The 19,155-nt window shown below is 40.8% G+C and overlaps 1 protein-coding gene across 1 annotated transcript in view; it reads left to right on the forward strand.

Annotated features, from left to right (window-relative positions):
- Adcy2 (adenylate cyclase 2) overlaps positions 1-19,155 on the forward strand; it is a 371,910-nt gene that overhangs the window by 196,971 nt on the left and 155,784 nt on the right. The window lies entirely within an intron of this gene.

A 19,155-nucleotide genomic window follows, 5' to 3' on the forward strand; every position in this document is an offset into this window, starting at 1 on the left:
GGATAGCAGATGGTTCTTTATCAGACCTGAGAAGACGGCGCGTGTTCCTCTCTGGAGTATGTAATGGACCCTCAGGAATTGGTGACAGCTGGATTCAGAGCAAAACAAGCATCCTGTCTCCTAACTGCCAAGACAATTGAAATTAACACTCTCTCTTTAGGAATTAAAACCATTTGCTTTTTTTTTAAGTACAGAGAATAAACATCTTTAAAGACTTTTTGCACTGTCTGCATTAATGTGGAACCATCTTGTGGGCTGAATAGCACTGTATCCACATTCCAGTAGGTAATGGGAGTCCAGTGATGCATGAAAACCCCTGCATGCCTGGACTCAGCACCCATGGTGGTAACTTAGTGAATCAGTGATTGTCCCTTTTGTGAGTGCAAAATTATTTTCCTCTCTGCAACTTTACAAGTGGTTTTGGGGTGACTGTGGTTGGGCAGATGCCGGCTGTACTCATTTTATCCTGGTGGTAATAGTATGACTATACTGCATAGCTCATTTCTGTTGCTAGGTGAAATGTTTTTTGAGTTGCTCTAGATCTGTGCTACTAAAATCTGGTTCTTTTTCATGGTGGCAACATTAAGCAATGGTCTTTTTGGCATTCTCTTGGGATGGTGGTCTGCAGCTGGCCCTGACACTGCATTCTCGTGCACTGACACTGAACCACAGAGCTGAGCTGCCCCCCTGCCCATACTGAATGTGGCCATGCTGCTGCAGGGTGTGGGATGCCCACCATATGCTTGTCCTTCAAGTTCCCCCAGCATAGACTCTTTTCCTTAAGGCAATCAGAGTGAACACAGCATTCTGCTTCGTGGCTTTGGACATTAGATGGGGAGTTGTCACACACGCTGTCTATCAGCCCCAACTCTCCAGGTTCGCTTTGCTTTTCTCCAGCCAACCAGATGAGGATGCTCTGATTACAGCGCTCATCATTTCCCCTAGTTGTCATCATCTGAGTTGACAGGGGGACTCACAGGGGAGGCATCTGAATAGCAGGTGCCTCCTCGTGGAGCTGAATCAGTGAGACATTCTCTCCCTAGATCCTAAAGAACTGAAGCAGTGAAGCCTTATATAAGCATAACTCCTGCCCTTTGGCTAGGACAGTGACCCAACAGACACTTGTTTTTTTTACACACACACACACACACACACACACACACACACGCACACCCTTTGCTCAGAATCTCTAGCCTGGATGCCGTATGTATCCTCAGCTTGGCTTTCTTCCCCATCAGAGACTATCACAGCTCTCCCCTCATCCCAAGGATATGTCTCTGGTATGTCTGCTTCCTTCTCTTATATTCAGAAAATTACTTGTATACATGTTTCTTTGCTGTCTGTCCCTTAATGAAAAGGGCTAACTAATGTGACTCCTGCTCACCCTTTTTACCCACTCCATCCACAGGGGTTAGAAGATAAGCATTGTTTGCCACCTCTTTCTCCCTTCCTTTCCCAAGGATATGTCTCTGGTATGTCTGCTTCCTTCTCTTATATTCAGAAAATTACTTGTATACATGTTTCTTTGCTGTCTGTCCCTTAATGAAAAGCTCTAACTAATGTGACTCCTGCTCACCCTTTTTACCCACTCCATCCACAGGGGTTAGAAGATAAGCATTGTTTGCCACCTCTTTCTCCCTTCCTCTCTCTCTCTCTCTCTCTCTCTCTCTCTCTCTCTCTCTCTCTCTTTCTTTCTCAGCAGTTATAAGTGGAAGACCGAACTGCATGAGAAAATGCTATTTGTTTGAAAGTTGAAAACAGTGAACGATGGAGATTTCAGAAAAGACCTCTTTTCTGAATGTCTGCCATTTCAACCCGTCAGAATGAACACAGTGATTTGTTTTACCAGTTTGCACCCCATTTCATCATACTGATTTCTTAAATTCTCATGAAATTCAGCTGTCAAGCCACAAGGAGGAATTCCAGGGCAAAGTGTTTCAAGATGAGACCATTTAGGGAGCTTCTAAATAAGGAATGAAGATCAGTTTGGGGATGAACATGTCAATACTCTTCAAATCAAGTCAGCAAACTTTTCTAGTAAGTCCTTCAATTAGAAAGATAGAGGTTGTTATGTGTTCTCAGAGCCTGCAGAGAAGGCTGTGCTTGGAATGTGGACTCCGGTCTTCAAAACCTGCAGACACAAGATCAAGAAAAGGAGGAAAAAGACAGGGAACTGTGAAGTCCTGATGCCTAATGAATAACATAAATGCAGGAGATTTTAGGAGCTCGAAACAAAAGCATGAACAACTTCGTTAATTCTTTAAAGAGAAATGTTTTGCTCCTAAGGAAAAAATTAAGACTGCAGCAATTAATCAGAGATTCTTTTTAACAATTAAATATCTGCAGATGTCTATTTGAAGTAAGAAAAGTCAAATGGGAAGTTTTCCCTATGTAAGGAATTTGAGCAACTCCCCCAGCTAATGGCCATAGTGAAGAGTCACTCACAGGTGTTGTTTAAGACAGCTCCAAAGGGGTCTCTTGCTCTAGATTTTTACAATCTAATCTTTGTTAATGATGCCAAGAGACCCAGATACCTCAAAGTTGTTTTCTAGAGGGCTGGAGATTTAGCTTAGTGGTACCGCCACCTGCCTTGCAAGTGCAAGGTCCTGAGTTCAATCCCTGGTACCAAAAAAAGTCATTTCCTAGGAAGAACACTGGTTTTGATGCTTCTGGAGCATTGGAAGTGGCAATGTTGCATGGAGACTGCTTTCTGCACTCTGTGATTTGTCATTTTCATACTTTCAGGAATGAATAATAGGCAGAGGATAATGTGAAAGATTCCAGAAAGCTCTGCATTATTTGATAGGAATAAATAAATCCAATAAAAAGAAATCCCCAAACCAGCCATCCTGGTAGGACTATCCATTCTTCTGATATTTGTCACTTGGAGGAAAAAGTCTGTCCCTACTCCAGAATCTAAGTTGTCAGTCTCCTGAGACTGCCACCATATTTCTCTTCTGCAGATGTGACACAGATGTGCTATTATGACTTCTAATGGAGCAAGGGGACATTTTGGATTTATCATAATAGGGTCACCTTCAAAATGTTAGTTCTCGGTTTTACATGTTTTATAGTATATTACCTTGAGCACAGCACCTCCAGAGGTATGCTGACTGAGGTGAAGAAGCACCATGTGTGTCTCCATCAGCTTGGAAAATGGAGACTCGGAGCTTTTCAGATTTTGTTAATTGCATGTGTTTTCGAAAGATGTTGTTCCTTGGGGTTTTCCTTTAAAGGATGAGTTTTCTCAAAATCCTAGTAAATTTTATTGTAGGAGTTCTCTAGCTGAATCCTTTAATATATTTGCATAATATGAGCCATTTAATAATATATGTGTGCTAATGAATGTGAGAATTCCTCCGAAAAACCTATTTTTTGTAAATGTGAAAGTACTTAGGACTTCACAAAGCTCCATTCACAAAGCTCTATATGAAATATAAAGAGGATAGAAAATAATTATATGCAGACGAACTCATACACACTCTTTCCAAATTAACTGGTATTTTCATATAATTCTTCCATTGATTATAGGAATATGCAGATAGGGAAGGGTGTGCTTCTCCTATGTATCAGAATTCAAAAATTCATAATTTTCTTTCAGTTAGGTGTTGAAGATTTTCCAAAATATGACCTATACAGTGGAACCTGAGACCATAGATCCCAGTCCTCCTTGTGCTTAAATTCTCTGGCAGGACAGAGACCATAACTTACCAAGCTCACAGTTCTCATGGGAAGACATAACAATACAGTGAGACAGAGTCAGGCTGACTCCTCTGGGATTCAAATAGAAGACTTGGGGAGAATGGCAGGACACAGATGGTATGTCGGGCCTTACGAGTTCCGGTGAGAATGTGGGATTTTATTACATATCAAGTAGGAAGGGTTTTAAGGAAGGTAACAAATTGAACTGATTAACATTCTTGTAACATTCTTAAACAATCCTCTTGGCTCCAAATAGAGGGCAGGAGGAAAAAAAAAGGAGGAAGGAGCATTGTAGGATGATCCAATAGAAGCTATGTGTCTTGGTCTGTTTTCTATTGCTGGAAATGAACACCACAGTTTGGGTGTTAAATTATAATGTATAAATGGTAGAAGTTTCCATAGCTTGAGATTCTGGAGGTCAGAAAGTCCAGCAGCATGGTGCTGACATCTGGTGACAGGGCTCACATGGCAAAGGTCCTCACTTAGTGAGACAGAACAAGCTCTAAGCACATGTTTCTCTTTCCCTTCTTTTAAAGCCACTGACTTCATCAGGCAGGTGACACCCTCATGAATTCATGTAACCCTGTTGAGCTCCCAAAGGCCCCACCTCTAAATGCCATTAACATATGAATCTGGGGATTAAGAACCAACATGTGAACTTTTGGGGCACACATTCAAACCATAGCACTGTGGCAGCAGTTTAGAGGAAAGGGTGCCTTGAGTGAGAATAGACACATGTGGGATGTATTTTGAAATTGAACCAGTAAGAATTACGCTGGGGTTAGATGTTGGAGGAGAGAATGATTAGCTATCCTAGAGTTTCCTGGGTTTTGATCTGGGGCAACTAGATGATAATTGATGTGCCACATGTGAGATTTTGAGCTCTTTGTTCATGGTATTTAGTAAGAGTTGAAGGTAGAAGAAATCAAGAGTTGAGTTTTGAAGATTTCATTTTAAGATGCCTATCAGGTGCCCAAAGGGCGATGTCAAGCTGACAGTTATAAATAAAAGCTGGAGCTAAAGATGTAAATTTGGAAGTCCCGAACATTTAGTTAATATTTAAAGCTACTGTGCCAAATGAGATTCCCTAAGGAAAGAATATAGTTAGGAAAAGATAAAATCCAAAAACCTACCAGTGTTTCAGTAGAGCTAGAGAAGGAGGAATGGACTGAGGTTACTGAGAAGGACCGGCTGGTTTTACAGATGTTGTGATGGATTTTTTTCTCTGATTTGACCTTGAGGTCTCTTTCATAAGAGTCAATATAAATTAAACCTGTCTTGATGGAATTCCTGAGGATTCGATTGCAGATTTTTTTTTTTAACTCTGCCTCTCATGGAACACTTCTTTATACCAGCAAGGCCCCTACTACATAAATGTCCAATCTGTGGCCAGGTGTCCTCTCACAAAGAAAGTTGTTTATAATGGCAAAGGCCCCATGGTTCCCGTTTGTCTTGTGCCCAGGTTATTTCTGTCAAGGTAGTCTCTAGAACCCTGACTGCAAAAGAACGATGGTACCAGCTGCCATAAAGGATACAGAGTAACAAAAGAGGCAGAATAAACAAAGCATTGTGTTTCCTAAAGATCCCAGAGACAGGAGTGTGTGGCACATCAGCCAAGGTGAGCATTTACTGGCATTACCGTGGCGGGATTTCTGAGGAACGTTACAATTGAGGGATGTGGGGCAAGCACAGAAAGCTCGCTGCACTTATGCTGTGGCTGAGCGGTCACTGTAGGTGTCAGTGGTGTAAGTGTCAATGGGTGAGTCGACCAGATTCTGTCTAGATGTCCCACCAGCAGGTGGGAGTGGGACTTGCCAGTGGATAGTCATATGAAGCATGCGTCTGGGGTAACCACTTTCCGGAAGTGGAGAAAGAGGAATAGAAACTACCAAGGATGATCAACCTCTGCTGAGAAGGGTGCCTTATATTTCAAAGGAATGCCCAACTGTGTTGGTCAGCTTTTCTGTCACTGGAACACAGTACCCGATAGCACCAGTTTAAAACAGGGACATTTCAGTAGTTCATAATTTCTGAAGATTTGGTTCATAGTTGACTGGCTCCATGGCAGAAGGCATGGTGGAGCAAAACTGCTTAGATCATGGTGGTGGATAAGCACAACAGAAGGAGAGCACCAGATAAAGTGGGGCCAGGGACCAGAGATAGGTCCAAAATCGGACCTCCACGGCCCACTCAGACACAGTCAGAAATGTGTTTTAGGCAGCTGCCAAACCAATAAATTGACAATTAAGTTTGTCACACAAGATGGTATAAAATTATAAGACTTCGCTGTAGTGAAAAAAATCATAGGATATGATTAAGTAGAAGTCGAGAGAGTTAAGTTTCAAAGCAGCCGGTGATTAACTTAGTCAAGTCCCGAGGAGTTGTTGTGGGAAGATGTAAAGTGACCACTGGTCTTGACAAAGTGCTGGTCCTCGCTGGCCTGGACCGTACAGTTACAGGGCACAGAAGCATTAAAATGAGTGAGTCAGATGAGAAGAAAGTGGGAAGGAGGGAGAGCCGAGCAGAGAGCTTCAACACGGCAGTCCATTTGCTTCCGGACTGAAGGTTTTAGACTTCATTGCGTAGACTATGGGGAGATAAGTGGTGTGTGCTGGGAAGATGTCCCTAGCGTGGCAGGTACAGAAGGGGACAGCCCTGCTCACATATGCAGCAGCAAAGGGAAGCCAAAAGTGCAGAGTAGGAAGCCAACACTGTTCTATATGTAGTGTGGTATCTCTGGCGATCCCTTTAAAATCGCCTACTGATTGTTGTTTCACTGTATTGGATGAATCATCCTCCTCATATGTCTTTTATCCTGAATCGTTATTCGGAGGAGGAGATGGGCAGAGGGATTGGATGGACGGGTATGCCGGTGACAGCTACTAGAAAGAGGGTTAACTCAGACAGAAATGATTAAAGAATAGGGACTTAAAAGGAGGCAAATGATAATATGGAAACCATGGAACAAAGTTCTGACAAAACTGTAGGGAAAATTTTAAAAAATCATTTAAGACAAAATGTTCAAGCCTTAGGTTGATTTGAGTAATGTTTTCAAAACACGGTGTTTTAGATGCAAAATTAAGTAATCCCACAAAATTAAATGTTGAAAGAAAATGAATTTGTCCCTTTAAACAGTCATCGCATACCAACGCATGTGTCATTGTAACTGTGTTTTGAGGAGGATTGCTATCCTCAGCCTAGCAGTTCTGAGGATCAGTAGTTTAGCAGAAGGCTTGTCCTTGTGGTGAGAATGGAAGGACCAAAGCCACGAGTTTCTCCTGAAGATAAAAATCGATCCGCAGTGGCACTCTCACAGTTGGAAAGAGACACAAAAAAGTGAACGGTTGCACATCAGTCATCTCCTTAGGCTGAGTCCTGAGACTTCCTCACTGCCCTCCAGATGAATCCTTCAAGTTTGCAAGAGGCAAGGGTCCAGGGAATGATGCTTGCCCTTATGAAGGGATTTGGTTGGGGGTTTTCCCCTTTTTTGATGGTCCTCTTTTAGGTAATTTCCCATGTGCCAGATTGCTTTGGGATTGATGACTTAAACAAGTATGCGGTGTAGGATAAAGACATGACTGTCTTGTCATTGACTGTAACATGAATTCCAGCCAGTCCAATGGAACGTGCAGCTCAGCTGGCCACACAGAGTCTCTGTATCATAGAAAACATCCATCCTGTGGAAAAAGCTTAATAGCATGAGTCCTGTCATTCTGGAACAGGAACCAAGAGAAAGAGGAAGAAAAATCCCTTCAAATGAAACAAAACACACATCCACATGGGGGCGCAGTCCAGTGTGATGATGCCAGGAAGGTGTCAGCCCAGCCTCCTCCCCAGGGCTCTGACTGCCCCTGGGGCAGCTGGGCAGGCTACACTAAAGCCTTCTTAGACCTTGGTGCCAAATTAAGTGCTTCCTTCTCCTTCTTACAGGCCCACCGATGCTCCATTCCTGTCATCCTGAAACTAGGATGTAAAGTGTTCTTGGCAAAGGCTATTATTTCATTATTTTTTCTCTTTATTCTTTGTTATTCCCTGGGGACCTACAACCGTACCTCCCAAAGCCCATGTCTTCTGGCGATGCTGGGAGCCCTGAGTATCCCTGCATCCTCTCGGGAAGCCCCTCCTTGTCTCTCCATCCCTCTCTGCCAAATCTGATGCAGGCCAAATAAAGTCTTCAACTGCTCTGGTCCTCACAACTGCTTTGAAGAAAGCCAGACGTTATCAGACACTGCTTCTCATTATGAGCTTCACATAGAATGTCACTCCCAAAAGTAGTGTTCAAATGTGCTAAAACTTCAAACACTATAAAAAGATAAGCAGCAATGATTTCCAGCTCTCCCAGACCTGTGATCCTCTCCATAGTGGCTTCCAGTGTACTATGGGCTGACATATTTCTTGAGTTATTTTCACTCAACTTGTCATGAAAGCCATCAGTCTCCTGCCAGGAGGTAGTGGAGGCAGAGAATTTTGGGGTGTGTTATGAACGATGCAGTTTTACATCAGAGGTGAGATGCAAGCTTGAGATCACCTCAGCTTGTTCACTTGAGCCAGATCGGCTGAAAAGCAGGCATTTAAACTCAGGCTTATTAAAACCCTTGGTTCATGGTTTGCAGGGAAATGAGTCTTTAAAACAGTGTTGGATTTTGACATTGATGAGTAGAATACTTAGCATAATTACTGTTTCACATCTTTGTTGGTGAATTTTATTAACAAACTGAAGAGAAAACTTTAGGAGTAGGTATCACGAAGAGGAGGTCAATGCACAGGCAAAAATATCAACGGCAGATTTTAAACATCAAAAGAAACATAGGTCATGTAACACCCAAAACCTAGGCCCTGGTGACATAACTCTTTGCAGTGGGTGAGGCTCCTGGAGCTTTATGAGTGGCATTTTGAATGCCTTGTTGAACAACAGAAGGAAAACCTTTCATTAAAGAGCAGTGTACTTCATTAGCTGACATAAGTGAGAATAAAATGTGACAAATTCCATGCTAGAGAAAATTGACAGATCTCTCAGAGTTGCTGAGGAAGGATAAAAAAGAAATAAACCTGTCTTTAAATGAAGTTCACTTTTATGTTTCCATGAAAAATGTTCCTTTCATTTCTCATGTAAATTAGCATTTATATCTCCCATCTTCTGTCCTTTGTGACATCATGATTTGATTTGATTTAATGGGAAATGAACTGTAAGGAAGAAGCCTAGAGTGACAGAATCAAGAATGTTACTATGCATAAAACAGAGATCTACCAATTTTATAAAATGACCAGTGCAATTGTTTCCTTTCTTGGTATCTTTCTTTACCCAGGAAACAGTTACTTTGTCTCTAAAAGTATGCATAAATAATAGCCAAACATAATACAAGCTGAGAATGGATTTGAAAACCTCACTTTCCCAATACTACAAAGAAAATTTTGTGCTAGCGTGTGGCTCAGCTTTTTCTCATCGAGGAATCCATGAGTAGAGAAGTTTGAAAAGCCAGTGTTACTCTGTCTGCCTGTACCATCAGTTCAGTTCATGTCCTGCAAGGGAGGAGACCCCAGGTATGAGACACAGTTCTGATGACAGGAAGTTACCTCTCCTCTCCTGTGGGAGTGCTCTGGCTCCGTGGAGTCCAGATACTACACACCCTCTGCAACAGCTTACAGAGTGGACAGGAAGGGCTTTGGGAGTCCTATGGGACCAAACAGCCTGTGACATCTGTCCCAGGATGCTCAGCTTCTGTGAACCTACATCTGATTTGTTTCATTTGCGCTCTAACATAGAGATGGCTGTAGTGTTCGAAATGAATCTGATTGTTGTTTCTTGCTGGTGTGTTATATTTCTGTGCTCCATTTTATTAAGAAATCTTCTATGTCGTACTTTTTTTCAACATTTTAGGCCGAATTGAGCTATTCTTTATATCCATGAGTTTGTTTCTGTGGCTGTGTTGCTGTGACTTCACAGTTCCAATTTTTCTTTGCAGTATTTCCTATAGTTTCCAAATTGCCACTATCATTCGCGCGCGCGCGCGCGTGTGTGTGTGTGTGTGTGTTTTATAACTTTCTTTGATTTCTGGCATGTTTATTTTTCTACACAGAATGTGAGATTGCTTTTTAGTTTTCAGGTTTCTAAAATATACAGTATTCTTTTAGTCTTCCAATCCATAAATGTTGGATTTTCATAGAGAAATACACCATTAAATCAGTTGGCAAGCTTTCAAGATTTGCCCCATAAACTTCTCACAATGTTTCAATGACTTTCTACTAAATTTTCATATAACTGTGTGCTCTTATAAAGAGATTATCTTCTTTGTCACATGACTTTTACCTGACTGTAATAGTACAGAGATATGATTAGGATGTATTTCTCTTCTATCCAGACACTAAGAGACTATTCACTTTAGCAGTGCTTTCTGCCTGAAGCCATACAGAGATGCTCCTTGACTAACGATGGAAATGTAAACCCAGCAGACCCATCAGAGGTTGAAAATATCTTAAGTTGAAAATGCATTTAATCTGCTTACCCTGCTGAACATGAAAGCTTAATGGATCTTGTCTTAAGTGTGCTCAGGACACCTGCGTCAGCCTACAGTTGGGTGAAGTCACTGAACATAAAGCCTGTTTTATAACAGGGTATTCTGTATCTCATCTGATTTATTTAATATCATACTGACAGGTAGAATGGTCGTATGGCTATGCCTTGATACCATTCGGAAGTCAGAATATCCGAAGTCAGGACTGACATTATACATTTGCTGAGTACGCTGTTTGCTTCTCCATGTTTAATTTTCATGTTGTCTGGCATCGACAGCTTCTCTCAACAAGCACAAAACACCCTGGACAGCTTGGGCGTTTGTGTGCTTACAGGAAAGATCCAACAGTTCTTTTTATATAATTAAATATTCAGTCTTTTTTTAAAAAACATGCTAATTTTTCTAGTTTCAACATTTTTCTTTTAAGTCACAAAGTTTTGATTTTGTTCATAAATCAAAACTTATCTTGCTTTTCTTGAGAGATGGGTGTAATCCTTTCGCATTTGTAGTCAGTCATGTACCTTATCTAAAACCTCTCTTGCTTTTTTTTTGTTTGTTTAATACTGTTTCCTAATTTTCATGATCTCATTCTATTTTGTATTTCATTTTCTTGTGAAGCGCAAATTGTAAAGCCTCTATATTGTTCTTAACACAGCTGGTGAAACATTTTATAAAATCCTTGCCAACACTTTAACCTAATTATCATTTGTCTAACTGGCCCCAATAGTGCAGGTCTCTCTTCTTCTTTGCTGATAAACTTTGCAGTTTCTTTTATGTTACAATCAAAAGATTAAAAAGTTGTCTTGTCTATTCTAGGGTAGACTAAAATGTCTTCAATCCATTTTTCCTCTGCTTACTGCTCAACATTCTGAAAACCCCTTCCCACTCTCACCACTCTTTTGTTTTGTTTGTTCCCTGAATCTTGTCCAGTTCTCACCTTCACTCTTCCACTGCCATCCAAAGCCATTGTCTCACTGAAGACACTGGCTGTCCATCCTCAGCCTGTATTCCTGAGCCAATCCCTCTGCTGTAGACTTGTTTGTCTGCTGCCAGGAGGTCCTTTTCGAGAGTCAGGGCCACCATAGTCCTGGCTTCTCTCCTCCGTGTGCTCCCCAGCAGACACACTTTCTATCTGCCACCCCACCAAATGCACCGCTCCTCAGGGTATTCCTGCCTGGGGACACCTGTTCTCCATATGTGCAAGCTTTCTCTCATTACATTTCCCAGGATCTTGTCTGGATCACTGGATTCTAGTTCAGCAGTAATTCTCCCATCCTTTTTTGGTTGTTCCTCTGTTGATTTCAGATCCATTTTCTATCAACTGCACAGACTCAGAATATCTGCATGCCATCTGTACCCAAACCACATTCTTTTGCCCTTCTCTCCATTTTGATTCATGGCTCTGTTTTTCTCTAAATCTAAACCCTCTTTCTTTGGTTCCACTGTGTCTTTGTTCCCTGTACAACTAGTAGCTTTGCTGTGTCTTCACATCAGAGTTCTCCTTTGCTATTTCTGTAGCTGTTTCTTTAGCTTAATTTTCATTCACCTTGACTCATCAAATTCATGCCAGGCAATAGCATCATATTAATCTTCCCAAGAACGGTTAATACCAGGGCAGGGCTGAGCCTGATAACACCTGGCCTGGTTAATAATGCAATGCCCTTAACAGATGTCCCTTGAATTATTATTGAGAGATAATGCTGCATTATGTAACAGTCATGAGCATCATGTTGGTTCCATGCTGTTTGGTTTGACTCTTTGGCACCCCTGATTCTTATGTGACCTTAAGAAAGTCACTTCGCATTTCTAGTTCTTTGTTTTAATATCTAAATTAGAGAGATAATCACATTACCTATCTCAGTTGAGTTTGGGGCTACTTAAACATGTTTGTCATCTCTGAAGGGCCCTCTTCTCACTATAGATGCATGTTTATCTGAATTCCACGTAGCCTGAAGAAACCCATAGACATCATCCAGGGCCCTGTGTCAGGGCAAAAGGGAAGCCGAGGCCCTCAGGAAGTCACCGGCTTCCTTGGAAACTTTCAAGAGTGGTGATAAGTGCAGAGGCAGTATTTACAGCTTCAAAGATCTTGGAAGAGAGATCTGAGGCAACCATTACAGACCAGGCTATGCTTCTTCGGCTGTGGATTCTGAGTAAGGAGATGTTGAAATATGGTCAGTGTAGAAGACGTTCAATCTTCATTCCAGGACAGCGTCCAAGCTTGCAGAAGAACTTCGGGAAGGAGGTATTTGGTTTGAATCACCAGTCACCCTGAAGGAACCAATTCCTGGATTCAGTGCCTTCTTTCCAGTAAGAAGGTTCTAGAAAGTCATTAGTAATAGATTTTTCTTTTTCCTTAAAAAAAAAAGAGAAAAGCAAAAGCTACTATACTTAAGAGCCTGCATCTTCATTTATTGACCAGACACTGTACAATGCTGCTGACATTTTAGTGTTAAAGATAGAAATCTAAAATCAGAGAGAGAGAGAGAGAGAGAGAGAGAGAGAGAGGCAGAGAGAACATAAACTCAATTTACCACTGTGGGACAAGAGTCAGATTTGTATCAGGAACAACAGATTTTAGAACACAGTATAGGAAATAAAAAAATCTTAAAAATAGTGAAGGAAAGAAAGCACTTTGACTTTCAATTTTAAGTCAGGTCGAAGTATCAATAGGTTAAAAAAAGACTTTTAGGTGTACATTGTCTCAGAAAAAGCAACTCCCTAGATGTAGAGTAGCAAGGTCATTTGAATATTTCCTGTATTAAAGCAAAAATGAATTCCTATAAAATAGCAAGGTTGGATTAAAAATAAACTGTATAAACAAGGAAACAAGTAAGACTTAAGAGATAAGTCTGAATGATTTTAGTTACCTATCATAAATATAGCAATAAGCAGCAAGAGTAAAAAGCCTGATACATTTTTTAAATTGGGTGATTTTTCATTGAAGGTAAGTGATGAGTGTCTTATTAGAAGAATTGGCTGTGTCTGTGTGTAAAACATTGTGCATATGAAGAAATAATTCATCTCGTTGCTTTAAGTCATAATAAATGCTTTTGTTTTAATTTCATGCAGCTTTAAAGGAGAGAATTCGATTTTTATACTCATCAAATTGGATCTTATAGATAAATAAGTTTGAAAAACTCTCTTCAGGTGTTAATCCCAAACTTAAGGCAAAGGGAGGCATTGTTTACTTTGGCTGCCTCCTGGAATTATGCAGATTAACGCACCGAGTCTGTAATCCTTTCTTTCCTTCTGTCCCTGTGTTATAAAATCTGTTTAAGGACCATTTACAGAAAGCTTGTTCTGTTTAAGCTGCGGCTGCCAGAATCCTGGACACATCTCTGCACACAGCTCAGTGTGCTGCTATTTGCATTTCCAGAGCATCTCTGCAGTGAGGGAACCATGTTTGTCAGAAATCTAATAAATAACAACATACTTCATGGTTGGCTTGTCCTGAGTTGTTATCACAGGGCCTGTGGCGGAGAATCACTGAGGGCTCATCTAAAGCTTGAGGGGATGAGCAGTTTCGCCAGTCTTGATGAAGCGCCAGTCAAGAACAGGCTTTGCTCTTGGGTTTGCTTCTGTTCACCACCCCGAGTCCCAGCACACCCCTCTAGTGTGCGACTGGGAGCGCTTCCCAGGTGCATGTGGCATCCTGAGGAAGAGGAGGCTTCCCTGGCCTCCCCGGGTAGAGCTTCCACGTCCCTCCTTGGCATGCATGATGGCACCTTCTGCCTCCCACTGGAGCTCCACCAGGGTGTGGACTGAGTGCTGAGCAGCTATTTTTGTTTGAATTCATTATGTAGTTGATTTTTAACCTCTGTGTTCCTCTGTCTCCCTCTGTGTCTTGACCTGAGAAGTGTAAATGTTAACAGTATCTTCTACATAGGATTGTTTCAGGGGCCCAGTTAGCATTTCAGAGCTGGAGACTCGCAGCCCTGTGGTGTGGGAACTGGGTGATGTCTACCCTCACTGTGCCTCCTGGTTTCTAAGACTTGAGAACTGATGGTGTTGCACGGAGATTCAGAATTATATGAACTCTCAGAAATACCCTACAGGCTTGGGAAAGGCAAGCCACGTGTAAACCTTTGGAAATTTACAAAGCTTGTTGACATCTCTTAAAAATTAAGCAAATAGCAACTCGGTGAAGGAACAGAGGTAAAGAAGGCTTAAGCCAGGTTGTATGCGACTGAGTATCAGCCCCTTGCTAGTATCTTCTCTTCCCTCTGCTATTTGGCAGGATTTTAGGCATTTAAATTTCTGTAGTCACTGCAGGCCTCTCTGTCCTTGATGTTGATACGTCCTTCAGTTCCTGCTTCTTCCTTCCCTTTAAAGCAGCCCTGGGAAAATCCAGATGCTGAGTGAGTCTTCAGTGTTGTCTGTGGCTGGACTCTGTGAGTTTTCTTTCAGCCCAGTGAGTCCTAATTTTATGCTTTTCTAATATTATTTGCAATCTCATAAACATTAAGGAAAAAATATGACTGATTGCCCTTAGTTTCACATTGCACTGTATCTCAAATTCTGAGTATGATTTTAAGATATTTTCCCTATGCATTTCACTCTTCCTCCCTGTGGACATTCATTTCTAGCCTGCAAGCATGCATTTGTCTCATACCAGAATCCTACACACTATTTTAATTGTAAGTATTCCTTGCTGACGATATGGTACTCTACATTGAAGACCCAGAAAACTCCACCAAAAGACTTAATTGACACTTTTAGCAGAGTAGCAGGATACAAACTCAACACCCAAAAATCAATAGCCTTCTTGTACACAAATAACAGACTCACTGAGAGAGAAATTAGGGAAACAATTCTTTTCACAATAGCATCCAAAAAAATGAAGCATCTAGGAATTAACCTAACAAAAGAAGCAAAACACCTCTACACTGAAAACTACAGTACTCTGAAAAAAGAGATCAAAGAGGATATAAGAAAATGGAAAGATATCCCCTGCTCCTGGGCTGGAAGAATCAACATAGTGAAAATGGCCATACTACCAAAACAGATTCAATGCAATGTCAATTGAAATTCTAACATTATGTTTCACAGAACTAGAAAAAAGAATCCAAAAATTCATTTGGAACCAAAAGAGACCTAGAATAGCAAAAGCCATCTTAGGCAACAGACACATGGCAGCGAGTATAACAATTCCCAATTTGAAACTATACTGCAAAGCCACTGTGATAAAAACAGCACGGTACTGGCAAAGAAACAGACCTGAGGATCAGTGGAACACGCTGGAAGACACAAAAACAAATCCAGATGTACTCAGCTACCTCATCTTTGACAAAGGAGCTGACCATCCCCACTGGAGGAAAGATAGCCTCTTTAATAAATGGTGCTGGAAAAACTGGATCTCAACCTGCCAAAGATTAAAACTAGACCCTTATCTCTCACCATGCACTAAATTAAAATCCAAATGGATTAAAGATCTAAATATTAAAACAGAAACACTAAACTTGCTGGAAGGTAAGAACTCTGGAAGACAATGGCATAAGAAAAGATTTTTATGAACAAATCCTCAGTAGCGTGGGAACTAGCAGAAAGAATCAACAACTGGGATCTCATCTTATTAAAAAAAGCTTCTGCACTGCAAAAGAAACTATCAACAGAACTGAGAGACAACCTACAATGTGGGAAAAAAATTTAGCAGCTGCTCCTCAGACAAAGGACTATTATCTAGAATATATAAAGAACACAAAACAATCAGCCCCCTGAAACATAAAGACCTGATTCAAAAATGGGCATCTGAAATGAACAGACATTTATCAGACAAAGAAGTAAAAGCAGCAAGTAAATATCTGAAAAAATGTTCCACATCACTGGGCATTTGAGAGATGCAGATGAAAACAACACTGAGATTCCACCTCACCCCACAAAGAATGGCTGCTATCAAGAAATCAACCAATAACAAATGTTAGCGGGGTGTGGGGAGAAAGGAACCTTTCTCCATTGTTGGTGGGAGTGCACACTGGTGCAACCACTATGGAAATCAATATGGAGATACCTCAAAGAGTTGGGACTAGAGGTTCCATTTGACCCAGGCATCCCTCTGCTGGGTGTCTTTCCAAAACAATTAAAAGAATCATATCACAGTGATATATGCTCACCTATATTTATAGCAGCACAGTTTGTAAAATAGCTAAAACTTGAAAACAGCCCATTTGCCCATCAGTTGGAAACTGGATAAAGAAGATGTGGTTTTTCTATAAAATGGAATACTATTCAGCCCTAAAGAATGAGAAAATAGATTCATTCTTAGGAAAATGGATACATTTTGAGGATATACTCCTAAGGTAAATAAATGAGTCACAGGTGTAAATATTGAATAGTTTCTTTGGTGTGAAAAACTATAATAGTACATAAGATCCTAATGAGATAATTAACAATGTGAAATAGTAAGAAAAGGGCTAAAGGTGAAGGGAAAGTGGGAAGGGTAGGGGAAAGGAAATAAGGGAAAAGAAAAAATATGAGAAAATGAAAAAATGGAAATAAAATGTTTGTAAATTGAAAGGGGGGGTGAAGGGAGGGCAGGGTAAGGGGAAAAAATGAGAACCAAGACTTGTCATGTAAAGGTACAAGATCCCAGTAATGAATGTAACTGTACTGTATACCTAAAATGTACCAATAAATTCAATTAAAAATAAATAAATAAATATTCCTGTGTGCTTATTACAGCATGAGGATAGAAGTTTCTTCTGAAACAGTTTGTCATATTTATGAGGAAGAGTACTAAATACCACACAATAGGAAAACAGTCCATCTCACCTAGAGATGCATTCTGCCATTAGTATCATCACCTTGTAGTCCAAAATCAATATTCTTCTTACCGGAGATTTCAGGTGAACGCCTGCTACGTCACATAGCAGGCCAGGAGAATAGAACACCGCCACCTAAAAGATTTTAGAAACCCTCATCAAGTAAAATCCCCCAGGGATAGAGAGCTGACTGCCTGTGGAATTGAAATACATAGATATGTATATTAACTGTAGATAAAATGAATTAAGACCACTTTGTGCCATCTGATGGAACTTAGAAGTGTTAAGTTATTATGTTAAATTTGTGGCAAGCCATTTCTATCACTGTCGGTAAAACAGATTTCCAGTCAAGTTCTCAAAAAATAGTGGAAGTGGATAAAGGTCTTTTGTTCATGGTATGACTTAAGCAGACGAAAGCTCAGAAGATAAGTTACAAGAAGTTTACTGAACATAAAACTGGTCTATCTTGGGTGTCTTATTATAAATCACTTCTCTGGCTAGAAACTGTTACCTTTTTTTATATTTTCAAGATCATACAAGTGGAATCCGCATTCAGAGATATGTCCTGCTCTCACTGAAATCATTTCTTTGCTCTTTTTCAACAATTTGGTGACTTTGAAATATGAGAGTCATAAATGATTGTTTTTCTGTTTTACTTCTCGTGTGGATAAAATTCAGTAAAATTTCCCCCTTCGTCTCTTAGAATTGCAAATATTATGCTTATGTGGAGTGGAACATGGATACAAAATCGTGTTTGTGACTGACACTTATTTCATCTCAGATTAAGCGTGGAAAGATGAGCTCCACAGACACTATCTCTTCATGAGTGCACCATCATTTCTTTGAAAACACAGCTAAAATCTCAGGAGTCACCATCAGGCATGGTAAATATAACCAATTCTGAGAGTCTGTAGTCTTTAAACATAGTCTCTCCTAAGCTACCTACTGATGTGTGTGTTTTGATAGCGTGGGGATGAAACTAGATTTTCTTCTGCTGTTTGCTCTATGTCTGAGGGGAGATAAGACCTAAAGAACTTGTAATTTACAAAACTTAAAAGTGAGAAAAAAAAATGTGCATATGCTGGCTTACCTGATACCTCAAAATACTGTTGTGCCTGAGTTTAGGTCTCGATCCTCCTCTGCGCCAGAATAGAGCATCTGATTTCGCCCTAAAGTAGCTCTGCCTCCATTGCCTCTCCTCGGAAAGAACATCCCACTTCCCTAGTCACTCAGGCCAGAACCCAAGGAGTTGTGCTGGAGATAATTCATTTCTGGATGCTCCGCAACAGGTGGAAGATCGCTCTACCTTCACAGTCCACCCAAACCCGAAGACGATCTGCCTTCCTCCTTCATCCTGGTCCAGCCATTGTACTTCTCTTTAGCTGTGTGTTGGCTAAATTGTCTTTGTGGGTACTCTTGTACCTCTATAGTCTTTCAGTACACAGTCCCAACATTGAGCCTTTTAAAAAATTCACCAGATGGTGTTGCTCCTCATTTTAACCTCAAGGAACAGAATCTGAATCCATAATCTTTAGAATGCTCTACATGGCCCAAATGATCTGGCCCTGACTGGGTCTCTGGCTTCCTGTTGTCACAAGTTGCTTTTCCTTGAGTCGAGGACATGGGCCTCTATGCTATTTTGAAGTCTGAGTGCATTCCGTAAGAAACTTTGATAGTCACTGCCACCTTTGGTCTCTGCCTTTTTGCCATAAAGCGTCTGCTCTCATGCCCACCCCTAAGTGGTGACCCCCATGGCCACACTGTCCGGTACAGTGATGCATCACCTCTATGATTTCCACTCCCATGGAATCGTTTTTCTCTCCCTCTCCCTCTCCTTACCTCTCTCCCTTCCCTTCCCCCTCTCTTCTTCTTTTTCTTCTCCTCCTACTCTTCCATCTTTTCTTCTTCCTCCTCTTCCTCTTCCTCTTCTTTCTCTCCCCTTCCCTCCTCTCCCCTCTCCTCCCTCTCTTTTGGCAGTGTCTATATAGTAAGTCAGAAAATCTTTTTTTTAATATATATAAAGAGCTAGAGAGTAAATATTTTTGGATTTATAATCCAAGAAACAATTGAGCCATTTTGCCACTTTACCCTTAACACACACAGACGTTGTTAGTCCAAGTGTAAGAACATTCCCAGAATATGGATCATGCATATAAATGGATGATAGACAGATTACCTTA

Source organism: Fukomys damarensis, unplaced genomic scaffold (genome assembly GCF_012274545.1).
Source record: "Fukomys damarensis isolate Sample0158 unplaced genomic scaffold, DMR_v1.0_HiC HiC_scaffold_1, whole genome shotgun sequence".
In the NCBI taxonomy this organism is placed as follows: domain Eukaryota; kingdom Metazoa; phylum Chordata; class Mammalia; order Rodentia; family Bathyergidae; genus Fukomys; species Fukomys damarensis.